We start from the raw sequence: 14,101 nt of genomic DNA, 5'->3' as shown, positions 1-14,101 counted from the left end.
CAGGACCTTACCAGCTGGTTGCCCAAATCCAATTCTCTCACTTTTCCATTCCATTTTCACACAGCCTTTCTCTTTTCCCTAACAAAAGATCATGTGCTCTGGCCAAGCCCCATGCTTTCCAGGGTCTGCCACTTGAACAGATTCTTTCTATGGTTAGGAAAGGCCAGAGACAGCAAAATCCAACTGTGATTGGGAAAAGGGTCTTCTCACTCTCACACACAGACATACACACATTTCTCTTGCTCCCCTGGGCTTTAAAGTTAAAATTTAGAGGTAATCATCTTTTCAAAGCTCCCCTTGAGCTCAGACTCAAAACTCTCATTACTATCCTCGCTCCACATGGGCAGGGCCTGAGAAACCCATCCACAGTCACAAGGGATCTGCTGCCTGCAAGATGGGGCTTACTAGTCTCAGTCCATTGGAGAGGTTAGCTTGGAATCCCATCTGGGATGCCAAATTGTTGAGAGAAAAATATTCATCAGGGTCCAGTCCAAGCTGGGAATAATCAAAATGGAGAGTGCTTTAGAAAGAAGGTTGTAGTTTATTGAAGAGGAGAGCCAGACAGAAAGATGGCTCTGAAAAAACAACTGACCACATGAAGCAGAGTGGTGGGCTTTTATACCTCCTAGGGCTCTTGAGGTTGTTTCCTGTTCCTGTTTGAGGCTTTGCATTTCCTGTGTCATGTACTTTGACCTGAGTCTGAGTGTGCCCTTTTGGTATTGGTGGGTTAATCCTATTATGTCCTGTCTTAGAGTTTGGTTGGGATATGTAGATTTTAGGGTCTATGTCTTTCTGATTTCTTCAGTTTCTAGCTGGAAAGCTTCAACCTTTCTGAAAGGATTTGTCGTGATTCCATGCTAGCCTGTGTTCCCAACAGCTGAGTCTGGGGAATCTGAGGAGGAGGTGGAGGAGGCATTTGGAGGGCCATCAGGGTCAGAGGGAGGCTCTGATGAATTACAAGACTCGGAAATTGAATCAACGCCAGATCCAGTGGTCTCTCTTCTTTGCGAGGTTCAATTTCCGTGTAACGTACATACCCAGCAGTCACAACCAAAGAGCGGATGCTCTGTCCAGGAAGCCCAAATATTCCCGAGCAGAAGACAAGCTTCTGCCCAGGACAGTGCTCCCCATCGAGACTTTTGCTGCGGTGCGGGAGCCAATAGATGTAAGGGCTCAGATTCGGGAGGCCCAGCAGCAGGATGGGTGGATGGCTCAGCGAAAGGAGGAGGTGGGGCCCAATTCCCCATGGACTGTCATGGATGGACTCCTCCACTATCGTGACCAGCTCTATGTTCTGGGAGGGCCGCTCAGGGGACTCATCCTCAGCCAGTGTCACGACAATCTGGCGGTGGGGCATTTTGACCTGTTCAAAACCCTGAACTTGGTCTCCTGTACCTTCTGGTGGCCCCGAGTCCGACACGACATCCAGGCCTATGTCACGTCCTGTATCCCAGGTAGGCAGGCCAAGTCAGCGACGGGGGCCCCGCCCGGACTATTGCAGCCTTTGCCAACACCTAAAAGACCCTGGGAGGGCTGTGTCCATGGACTTCCTGATGGACTTACCCCCGTCTTCTGGATTCATGATGGTGTTCATGGTGGTGGACATGCTGACCAAGATGGTGCATTTCATCCCATGCCATGGCTTGCCACCTGCCTGCGCCACCGGTCGTATGTTCATCCAGTGGGTGTTCCAGCTGCACAGCCTCCCTGATAGGGTCATGTCCGATAGAGGGGCCCAGTTCACAGCCCGTTTCTGGCAGGAGTTGATGCAGGCATTGGATGTCAAGATATGCCTCTCGTCCGCACATCATCCCCAAACTGATGGAGGGACTGAGAAGGTCATCGGGATCCTCGAGCAATATCTATGCTGCTATGTCAATCAGCAGCAGAACAATTGGGCAGACTATCTGGTGGTGGCTGAGTTCGCATTCAATAACTCGCAGCACACCTCCACGGAGATGATACCGTTCTTGGCCAATGTGGGATATCTCCCCCAGTTTTCCCTCTTTCCCCGCTAGACTCACTGGTACCAACAGCAAATGACTACATGGCAGAGTTACAGGCGATCCATCGATTGGTGCAGTGACAGTTAGAGAAGGCCAAGGCTGACTACAAAAGGTTTGCTGATCGGTCGAGGCAGGATACGCCTCCACTAACGGTGGGAGATCGGATATGGCAGTCCACCAGGAACCTACCATCAACCTGGCCAGCCAAGAAATTAGACCACCGATATTTAGGACCATTCCCAATCGAGGCTGTCATCAATCCGATCGCCTATCACTTAACTCTGCCATGTTCCCTATGGGTACATCCGGTCTTTCACCGGTCTTTGTTGGTCCCTGATCAACCGGCGTGTCCACTTTGCTGAGCCGAACCTCCCCCACTGGAACAAGGTGATGGAGATAGTGCTCCCAAGTATGAGGTCACCAGCATTTGGGACTCCCATTGGGTGAAAGGTTACTTTCAGTACCTGATCGAATGGAAAGACCAGAGGAGTTCACCTGGGAGGATGCGACCACCATTCATGCTCCTGCCTTGGTGACTGCCTTTCATGAACAATTCCCATCCCGACCACATCCAGATCAGCAGACCCGGGGGAAGGGCCCTGCGGTGCGGGATAGTGTCATGATTCCGTGCCAGCCTGTGTTCCCAACTGTTGAGTCCGGGGAATTTGAGGAGGAGGTGGAGGAGGCATTTGGAAGGCCATCAGGGTCAGAGGGAGGCTCTGATGAATTACAAGACTCACGGTCTGATGAAGAGCCTGGCCCCTCCAGTCGTGTTACAGATGAAGCTCAGCTGTGTGGGGAGAGTGAGTCACATTTGGAGGATTCACACCTGATGGACATGATTGATGCTTGTAGATGCAGGCAATTAGCTAGAGCAGATCAGCAGCAGTCAATACGACAACTCCAGGGGAGGAGGAGAAAGCATTGAGAAGCCACGCCTTGGGACTGCTTTATAAAAAGGAAAGGTGTGGGCGGTGCTGGTTGCTGAAGGCAACCGTTTGTAAAGAACTTCCAAGTATCATGGTCTGTTTTGTTTTATCAGTGAATTTCTTGTTTAAACTTCTGCTCTGTTTGCTTTTGTAACCAATTATCTGTTAGGAAAGTATTCTGTGTTTTTTGTTTTGGAGAAAAACTTATCAGGACTGTTTTGGAAATAAAAAGAGGTTGGTTTTCCCAGCCTACTGTTTAAAAGGGGTTTGTTCTTGTGACGTAACAAGGACGGACGTAAGCTGGAACAGAACAGGATTGTTGAATTTGCATTTCTAAAAGCTGGCTTCTGCCTAGGGGCTGGGGTGATTTCTAGGGGCTGGTTTCTGTCTTTTTTAAAGATCTTCTCCATTATTCCTTTGTGGAAATATCTTCTGCCTTTTTAATATTTCCCAAAATATTTCTTTCTCTGGATTCTTCCCACACTAGATAATGAGAAAGATTTTTTTAAAGGTATTGGTCCTTTAAAACAGGGCTTTTGAACTAGTGGTACGTGACCACCTGGCTGGTGGTACGTGGCGTTGCCTTCCTCCCCCCGTGGCGTCGCCTTCCTGCCCCCCTCCTTCCCAGCTCACTTGCTTGTTGAAATTGAAAACATGCTGCCTCAAGTCCATCGAGCCAAAAATCAATTGATGAGCTTCTGCAAAGAGAAAGGTCTAATTCATTTAAAGACCTACAGGCTGTGTTAAAGCGATGCAGGAGGCCATGGCTAGAAATCATGAAGAGCTGAGGAAAGAGATTGGAGAGGTGAGGAATGACACAAGCGATCTCAAAGAACGGATGCAAGTAATGGATGGAAGATTGGAATTGTTCCAACAGCAGATGGCAAAGAATAAACAGAAATTACAAAAGATGGAGGAAAGGATGGAAAAGGAAGAAAAAAGAGTAGAAGAAATAAATGAGAAGCTAACCAGAGTGAATAAAGAACTAGAAGTAACAGCCATCGCCCTAGAATCTGAAAAATCTGACCGATACTTACGGTTTCAGAACATAAGAGAAGACAGGGGAGAGGGTTTATTGGAAATGATGACGGATTTACTAGCAAAAGCTCTGGGAATAGGGAAAGAAAAAATGCTGAGTGAAATGGATGAGGTCTATTGGATCCACACAAACTATGCAAGACGACATAACCTGCCTAAAGAGATTCATGTTAAGTTCGTTAAAAAGTCGATTAGGGACGAGATTCTTCACAGAGTGAGAGATGAGCCATTAGAATGTAGGGGGAAACAGCTGATTGTCTTAAAGCAGGTGCCGAAAAGTGTTAGGGATCTATGAAGACTCTACCACTTCTTGACAATGAAATTGATTAGATATAATGTTAACTTTCGATGGTTGGTTCCAGAGGGAATACTGATTTCATGGCAGGACAAGAAGATTAGAATAGATACTCCAGATAAGGCGGAGGAATTTTATAAGCAAAACTTTAGCAGTGAAAAAGAACTAGAGAGAAGTGTTGAAGAAGTGAGGGAGTTAAAGTTGGCTAGAGCAGAAGAGGAAGGACAACAGGGGAAAACGAAAAGAGAGAAGAGAGAGGAAATGGTAAATTATGAAAGGGAACAAGAGCTGAGAGAGGAGCCAAGGGAGACTAGAATAACAAGGGGTATAAAAACTAGATATAAGTAGAAACATGATGGGAGAACTCCAAATCCTATCTTTGAATATTAATGGCCTAAGCTCTCCTCAAAAAAGGAAAAAAAACTTTTAATAAATTGATCAGAAGAAATTTAGATGTTATAGTTATTCAAGAGACTCACATTAAGGAACAGCATAGACAGGTGTTGGAATGCCCTAAACTGGGGAAGATGTTTGCATCTCTATCACAGCACAAAAAAAGAGGAGTAGTGATATATATCAGAGGGTCAATCTTAGCCAAGCAAATTTATAAAGATACAGAAGGCAGGATTTTGATAGTGGGGATGACAATTAACCAAAAACGGATAATATTAGTAGGAATCTATGCCCCAAATGGGGGGCAAGAACAATTCTATAGGAAACCATATAATACACTACGGGCGATAGATTGTGAGAACATCTGTATTATGGGCAATTTTAACGCAATAATAGATAGGAAGCTAGACTATAAAAGCAAGGAAGAAAGAAAGGGACCTAGAAGAATATTGCCAAAAGTTTTCTTTAAGATGGTGGACGAATTAGGGATACAAGATATTTGGAAAGAAAGGAACCAAGGGGGAAGCCAATACATGTACTATTCAAATAGATATAAGACGTGGTCCAGGATAGATATGGTTTGGGTATCGAAAGAACTATTGCAGGAAATGGGGGAAGTGGAAATAGAAACGAACCTTTGGGCGGACCACAACCTGGTGAGAATCAGGTGGAGAGAGAAAAATAAATTGGTAGATGGACACTAAAAAGAGCGATTATAAAACACAAAGAATTTAAAATAAAGCTGGAGGAACAGCTAAAGTTATTCTTCCAGGAAAATAAAAAAGAGGATACGAACATACAAAATTTATGGGACACAACAAAGGCGTATGTGAGGAGAGTGGCTATAGCTTATATGGCAAAAGAAAATAAAAAGAAGAAACAAAAGGGGAAAAACTTAGAAGAGGAATTCCAAAGATTAGAAATAGAACTACAACATAACCCCCAAAATGAAAGCCTGAAACAACAAATGGAAGTGATTAAACATAAGCTGTCCATTCTTGAGAAAGAAGAACTAGCACAACAAATTAAAAGGAGTGGCCAGAATTTCTTTGAGAATGCGAACAAGCCAGGGAGATGGCTATCGTATAAGCTAAAGAAGCAGAGAGAAAGAAGCTGGATTAATAAATTACAGGACAAAGAGGGAAATATACAACATCAAAGTGAAGAGAAGAAAAAGATAATTCAAAATTACTATACAAAACTATATGATGAGAAGAAGTGGGCTACGGATGAAAAAATACTTCAACGTTTTAAAAAAGCTGATCTACCAAAAATCCCAGATGAATCAAAGTTTATGTTGAATGCGAAGATAACAATGATTGAATTAACTGAGGCATTGAAAAAACAGAAGAGCAACAAAGCACTGGGTCCAGACGGACTGCCAGTAGAAATATACAAAGAATTTCAAGATTCATTTGGCAAAATATTACAGGAGACATTCAATGCAGTCCTAAAGGAAGCAAAAACACCAGCATCTTGGACAGAAGCTAACATTGTGCTGATCCCAAAAGAAAATTCGGACTTAACAAAAATCAATAATTATAGGCCAATATCGCTTTTAAATTCGGATTACAAAATATTTATGGCAATAATTGCGGGAAGGCTAAAAAGATACCTAAACGAATTTATACACATAGATCAAAATGGTTTCCTACCATGAAGGCAAATTCGAAACAATATGAGGACGATTTTGAATATTTTGGAGTACTACGAAATTCAAAGTGAAAAACAAGTAGCTCTGATTATTTTGGATGCACAAAAAGCCTTTGACAATGTAAATTGGAACTTCATGTTGAGGCAGTTAGGCTATATGGACTTTGGCGGAAATTTTATAAACATATTCAGAGCTATATACGATAAACAAGAGGCGAGAGTTATAATCAATGGAGAAGCGACACAAAGCTTCCAAATTAGGAAAGGTACAAGACAAGGGTGTTCACTCTTGCCGTTAATGTTTATATTAACTCTCAAAGTACTGACTAGAATGATTCGAAAGGAAAGCCAAATTAGAGGCTTAAATATTAAGAAAGAAACCTACAAACTGCAAGCATTCGTGGATGACCTCGTATTTATCTTAGTGGAACTGCTACATTTGGATACAAGACTGGTGGAAATATTAGAAGAATATGGAGAGGTAGCGGGACTGAAAATCAACAAAGATAAAACGAAAATGATAGTTAAAAATATGACTAGTACATAGAAAATTGACCTGGTGGAGAAAGTAAATATCCAAATAGTGAAGAAAGTTAAATACTTGGGAGTACAGCTAACAGCAATGTGTATTACAAAGAAGATAACTATGTTAATTTAAACAATCAGATAAAGAAAGATTTAGAAAGATGGAAAAATTTGCAACTCTCCTTTATGGGGAGAATTGCAGCAGTAATGATGAACATTCTACCTAAATTACTCTTTTTATTTCAGAATGTCCCCATAAAATTAGAGAAAATATATTTTGTAAATTTGAATAAAATAATATTGAAATTTATTTGGCAGGGGAAGAAATCTAGAATCAAATTAAAACTACTACAAGAAGCCAAAGAGAGAGGGGGATTCAGACTACCTGACTGGGAGCTGTACTACCAAGCTGCAATACTCATCTGGGTGCGGGATTGGATAAATTTAAAAATAGAATACTGTTAACTCTAGAGGGTCATTATTTACAATCTGGATGGCACACATTTTTGTGGGATGAGAGATATAACATTCATCAATACTTCCAGAGACACCATATTAGAGCAGCATTACTTAATGTGTGGATTAAAGTCAGTGCTTTTTTTCTAAAAAAAAAAAAAAAGGTGTCGGAACTCACACACATTATACAACCCACCTTGCCTACCCTACAAGGTTCCATCCAAAAAGGTTCCCGGAACTCCGTTCTGGGCATTCTATGAGAAAAAAAGCCCTGATTAAAGTTAAACAACAGAACTATGGCTCTCAACACTGGAAGCGCTAGTGCATCCAAATTTTATGAATTTGGGAAAAGTAGTTACGTATAGAGATATTCTAAATGAACAAGGGGAACTTAAATCTAGACAAGAATTAAAAGTATTTATGTACTTTATTTTTCTCATACCATAGGAAAGTGTGCCAACCCAGTTGCAAATTGTGTCCCTCTAAATAAAGCAGTCGTTTATTTCTCAGTGTGATCCATTCTTTAAGCCACAACAAAATAGTGGCTTGGTAGTAGAGTCTCCAGTCTGGGAGCCCAAAGCCCCCCCTGTCTTTTGAGTCTTGTAACAGTTTAATTTTAATTCTTGCTTTTTTCCCTTGCCATGTAAATCTCATTATTGTTGCATTTAAATCATCGAAAAATTTCTGGCTTAGTTTGACAGGAACTGTCTGAAATAAAAATAGCAGTTTAGGTAAGATATTCATTTTAACAGTCGCTATCCTTCCTAATAGTGATAATTGAAAGTTTTTTTACTTCTCCAAATCTGTTTTTATTTGTTTCAATAGTCTTTCATAGTTGTCTTCTTTTATTGTTGTATATTTTTATGTTAAATAGATACCTAGATATTTAACTTTTTTGGCTATCTGGAGATTTGTTTTTTCCACAAATTGAGCTTTCTGTTTTTCTGTTTAGATTTCTTGTAAGTACTTTAGTTTTTTCCCTATTTATTTTCAACCCAGCCACTTCTCCAAATTCCTCTATTTTCTGCAACAGTTTAGTGGCTGTTTCCAAAGGCTCCTCCAAGATAAAGACCAAATCATCTGCAAAAGCTTGTAATTTATATTTCTGATCTTTTATCTCCAGCCCTTTGATCTCCACATCTTGTCTAATATTCCTGGTCAACACTTCCAATGTAAGAACAAATAACAAGGGAGAAAATGGGCATCCTTGTCTTGTGCCTTTTTTAATATCGAAGTTATCTGTATAGTCTTCATTTAAAAGTATCTTTGCTGATTGTTTATTGTAAATTGCTTGAATTGCGTTTATAAAATTTTCACCAAAATCCATCACTCACAGCTGATGAAACATAAATTGCCAATTAAGATTATCAAAGGCTTTTTGTGCATCCAAAAATATCAGTGCCATTTGTTTCCCCTGATGTTTTTCACAATATTCTAACACATTTAAAATAATTCTTAATTTGTTCTTTATCTGTCTTTTACGCAGAAAACCATTTTGATCTGAATGGATAAATTCATTCAAAAATTTCTTCATTCTTTCCGCTATTATTGCTGTAAATATTTTATAATCCCCATTTAATAGTGATATTAGCCTGTAGTTTTTAATTTGTGTGAGATCAGTATCATCTTTAGGTATAAGAGAAATATTGGCTTCTGTCCAGGATTTTGATATTTTCATCACTGAAAAAGTTTCATTACAAAGATTTTTCAACATCGGGCTTATTATATCTTGTAATGCTACATAAAATTCCGCTGGGAGACCATTGGGTCCCGGAGTTTTATCTCTTTTTTTTTGTCTTTTTATAGCCTCTGTAATTTCCATCATTGTTATTTTCTCGTTCAACATATGTTGCATGTTCTCTGGTATCTTTGGGAGGTTTGCTTTTCTTAGATATTCCTGTATTGCCTCCTTAGAAACCACCTTCACCTTGTAAAGTGTCTCATAATAAATTTTAGCAATTTTTTTCAGTGCATCATTAGGACAATGTATTTTGCCTTTTGAATCTTGTAATTTACCTATCAGTTTTTTTTTCTTTTTCTTTTTTCAGTCTATATGCAAGCCATCTTCCTGGTTTGTTGGCATTTTCAAAGAAATTATGTTTTGAGTATTTTATCTGTTGTGCCCTTGTCTCCATCTCCAATAAGTTTAGTTTATATTTTATTAATTCCATTTGTGTCTTCAGCTTCTTCTTTTGTGGATCATTTTGTAACTCAAGTTCTAAATTCCTAATTTGTCCTTTCAAATTAAGCTGTATTTGTCTCTTCTCTTTATTCTTTTTAGCAAGTAAGTTATAGCCAAGCCTCTAAAATACGCTTTCGCAGTATCCCAAAGATTTTGAATAGAGGTTTCTTCTTTCTTATTTATTTAAAAAAAATCCATTTCTTTCGTTGCAAACTGTAGAAATTCTTTTTCTTTCAGTATTGATTTATTCAATGACCATCTTAATTTTTTCCTGGTTCCTTTCAAAGTCATTTTAATTGGATTATGATCAGCCCAAATATTAGGTTCAATTTCCACCTCTTGTATCATAGTCTTTAAATCAAAAAACAACTCAAAGTGAGCGTAAGATAGAGATCAGAAAGAATATGAAATAAGAATGGAAATGGAAGTTATGTTATAAATAGACATAAATATGTATGTAAATATATAAATATGTAAATAGTATAAAATGCAATATGTAAATGGTATAAAAGATCAATGACTAGGAAGATATATGGTATATGGTATATGATATAGTATGTATGGCAAATAACAGCCAGAAAAGTCACACTGCATTCAACCTGTTTTTAAATGTTTACTTAATAAAAATTTAATAATAAAAAAAGAAATTGAAAACATGCTGCTTGGCGACGGCCTGCAGGAACCCTACTGAGGGCGCGCGAAGAGCGCAGGCACAGGGCAAGGCCCCACCCTCCCCAGGGACTCGTGCAGGATCTGTGTTGCCTTTTCCCCCTCTTCTGACTTCAGAAGCAAGCGCGAGCCTGAAGGGGACAGAGCCATCCACTCGCAGGTAGCTGTTTGAGACCGCTTGCGTTACGTCCCTGAGCGCAAACCTCACAACCGCCCCCTCCTTCTTTTCCCCCTTCTCTCTCTCTCTGTTGCGGCCTCACTCTCTTCCATTTTCTTTTCCTCTCCCCCCCTCCCGCAAGCTTGCAATACCCCTCATGGCCCTCACGTTGCCTCCTGGGGCTCGAGTCTTTTCCCCCTCTCCTCTTCCCGAGGTGCCCAGCTTTACGGAGGGGAAAGCAAAGTGGCCAGACAGCGCGCACCCTCCCGGAGGACTCATCCTGTGGCAGCAGGTGGGAATTGAAGCTCATATTTGTTTTGCTGATGCTGATGGTGACTCGGGGGCCAGCTGTGGGCAGGGGGGCTGCTCTCTTGCTCTGGGCTCTGGGCTCAGCTCTCTGCTCCCATCTCCTGATACCGATCGAAGTGGCCACAATGGTGCCGCACACTCAGTAGCCACCCCTCAAGTGCCACCCCCACCCGGCACTCATTGGCCACTACGCACTGCCTGTCGGGCACAGCGCAGTCTCATCAGGCTGTGGCGGTGACTTGAGGCGATAGCCAGCACCTCGTTGGCTCAGGTTGCCCGCCCATGATAGGCATCTGATGGTGACTCGGGGGACAGCCATTGGTGGGGGGGCTGCTCCCTTGCTCTGGGCTCGCTGAGCTCCGCTCCAGATACCAATCAAACATTCCAATGCCCGCACGCTGGGAAACCAATCCGGGCACCGCAGCAGAAGCCGCAAGCTGTGGTGGATCCCTGCCACCACCACTGGAGCCAGCTACAACAGAGCGCCAGCCAGCTGCTTCAACCTGGCGCCAGCAGCCTCGGGATGCCCCGCCCATCGGTGATGTTGCTACGCCGCGTTCCGCGACGCCAGGGAATCCCCACCCCGCCGGAGCCAGCCACAATGGAGCGCCAGCCAGCTGCTCTAACCAGGCGCCGTCGGGCCGTCCTGGCGTGCGCCAGAGTCCCACACACCACCTGGTAGGCAGCCGTCAGCTGTTCCTCCTGCGTGGCATTTCCGGCGGCCAGCTACATGTTTCGGCGGCTGGCTGCATGGGTCCTCCTCCCTCATAGGAATGTCGAGCCCACAGGGCTTGACAGCCACAATGGTGCCACACATTCAGTAGCCACCCCTCAAGCGCCACCCCCTACCTGGCACTCATTGGCCACTATGTGCTGCCTGTCGGGTGCAGTGCGGTCTCATCGAGCTGTGGCGGTGGCTCGAGGCAATCACCAGCACCTCGGGCTCAGGCCGGCCGCCCATCAGAATCTATGTCCCACGATTGGTTGGCTCCATCGTGTCCCTCCCCCACAGAAAGGGCATGGCTCTTCATGCAGGCTTGCCCCCTCACGGGGCTCCTGATTGGCCCTGCGCCTGGGTGCCCCCGCCCCCTGAGAAGTGCAGCCAGGAAGTCCCTTTCCCGAGGCTATCTCAGCGCTACCGTAGGCCCTGCTGGCTGGGAAGGTGTGCCGGAGTCCCGGCTGCCAGTAAGGCGATCAGCCCACTCCTCTCCCATCACCCGCTCTTTCCGGCTCGAGCCTGGCTGGAGCAGCATTGGTACTTCCAAAGGTGGCTGCTTCAAGGTCACACGGGCAGCCCTCGGCCGCTCCCCTCCCCTCCGCACCTCCAAATCGATCCCCGAATGGAGAGAGAGAGAGAGGGAGGGAGGGAGAGAGGGAGGAAGAGAGGGAGCTAAAGAGAGGGAGAGAGGGAGAGGGGGAGAAAGAGAGGGAGAAAGAGGGAGAAAGAGAGGGAGAGAGAGAGGAAGGGAGAGAGAAAGAGGGAGAGAGAAATAGAGAGAGGGAGAGAAAAAGAGAGGGAGAGAGAAATAGAGAGGGAGAGAGAAATAGAGAGGGAGAGAGAGGGAGGGAGGGAGAGAGAGAGAGGGAGAGGGAGAGAAAGAGAGAAAGAGAGAGGGAGAAAGAAAGAGGGAGAGAGAGATTAAATTAGTAACATGTTTGTTAAGTGAATCTTGTTTCCCCACTAACTTTGCTAGTCAGAAAGTTGCAAAAGGTGATCACATGACCCTGGAACAATGTGACCATCATAAATATGAATCGGTTGCCAAGCATCCGAATGTAAATCACATGACCCTGGGGATGCTGCAACGGTCATAAGTGTGAAAAATGGTCATAACTCACTTTTTTCAGTGCCGTTGTAACTTCGAACAGTCACTAAGCAAACTGTTGTAAGTCAAGGACTACCTGTACTTTATCACTTTTTTCCATTTTTATTTTTTTTTGGTCATCAAGTTTTTGACACCTTGCTAGGTGACTCGTGGTACTCGAATGTTGCCATATTCTAAAAGTGGTACAATTGGTGAAAAGGTTGAAAAGCCCTGCTTTAAAAGTCCCACATATTTCCTTTATTGGCATAATAGCAGAATAAAAGGTTTGGGAGCTTTTTTTTTGGTTCTGAAAAAATATGATATGCCTATGGCTGCTTTCTGTATCAGTTTCTCATTTCTATAAATTCCATGATTATTTCAGATTTGAATTGTATATCTATAAAATATTGAATGATGAAACAATATCCTTCAGGTGAATTTTTTCAGGCTGATATTGTGTTTGTAGACTTAAATGAATAGTCTCTTTTCTAAGAGACCTCTAGGTTTGTGAAATTGTCTTCAAGTTTGTCTTATGAATCTACTATTTAGTTTTATGAAGATTACATTGTAAAATACAATTTCAGTAATTTTAGACTCTGCAAATTGTTTTCAAATCTACTTTTTTCTTATAAATGTGTGTTATTGCTTATATATGGAGCTTAAAACAATGAAGTCATTAATTTTGCTTTGTTTCATACCTCTACAATTTATCTATTGTAGCGTAAGAATATTTTATTATACAAAGTATGAGATGTTCTGATATATACCTTAAGTAGTATTTGTGTATTAAAGAGAAAGATGATTCATTTTCCTCTTTTCACACTTGAATATTTATAAACTATTTTCAGTTTCTGCTTTTATCTGCTGTACAGGTGGGTCTATAGGTTACATATCAGACACTATGGTAAAACTGAATACCACAAAATGCTACAAAATGTAAAGATGAATTTGGCATGAAAATCCCGCTTATTTGAAAATATTTCATAACATGATAAACATTTATGTAGGCTTGTTTAATTATTTGGATTCGTATTTTATGTTTCTACTTTTCAATGCCAAATTTGAGAATGTAGACCATAGATTGTCTGATCCTTGGCATGAAAAAAAAATTATTTACCACCTAGCAATTATAATTCACAAATCATTATCAATATAGAAAGACTTGTGATTATTATATTCCCAACTAAGCATTATTTTTAAAAGTTTCTTTTAATGTTCTATTGACTGGGATGTTACTGGCATGAGATGCAAGTAAAAGTTTCAACATATCCTTTTAATATATGACTGTTGCATGTTATCTCTTTGTATCATTAGATGGACCAATTTTGACAGACAAATCCTCAGCAAAGTACTTATGAGAAGATCTGCTCAGAAAACTAGAGATTGTATTCTTAAAGTTTTCCGTGAGCTCAACATGAAGGATGCTATTAGTTATGTGGCTGAGGTAATTTTATAATTACAAAAATGCTGCTTCCTTTTTTCCTCCCCACCCCTCAATGCTAAATTGATACTGGATGTGAATCTCCTAGCTAAGGTTATATACATGCAGAAGGTTAAGAAAGCAAAGATGGTATCCACTGAAGCTCTATCCCTTTTAAATGTGAAATGTATGCAGATAAAAAGGGCAAGGCTTCAATGAAACAGTTGCACTTTGACTTTTAAAAATCTGCCTCCCCATGTATAT

The sequence above is a fragment of the Protobothrops mucrosquamatus genome, unplaced genomic scaffold, assembly GCF_001527695.2.
Source record: "Protobothrops mucrosquamatus isolate PMUCROS unplaced genomic scaffold, P.Mucros_1.0 scaffold_49, whole genome shotgun sequence".
Lineage (NCBI taxonomy): Eukaryota > Metazoa > Chordata > Lepidosauria > Squamata > Viperidae > Protobothrops > Protobothrops mucrosquamatus.
The sequence above is the reverse complement of the archived record's forward strand: the minus strand, read 5'-3'. Positions refer to the sequence as shown.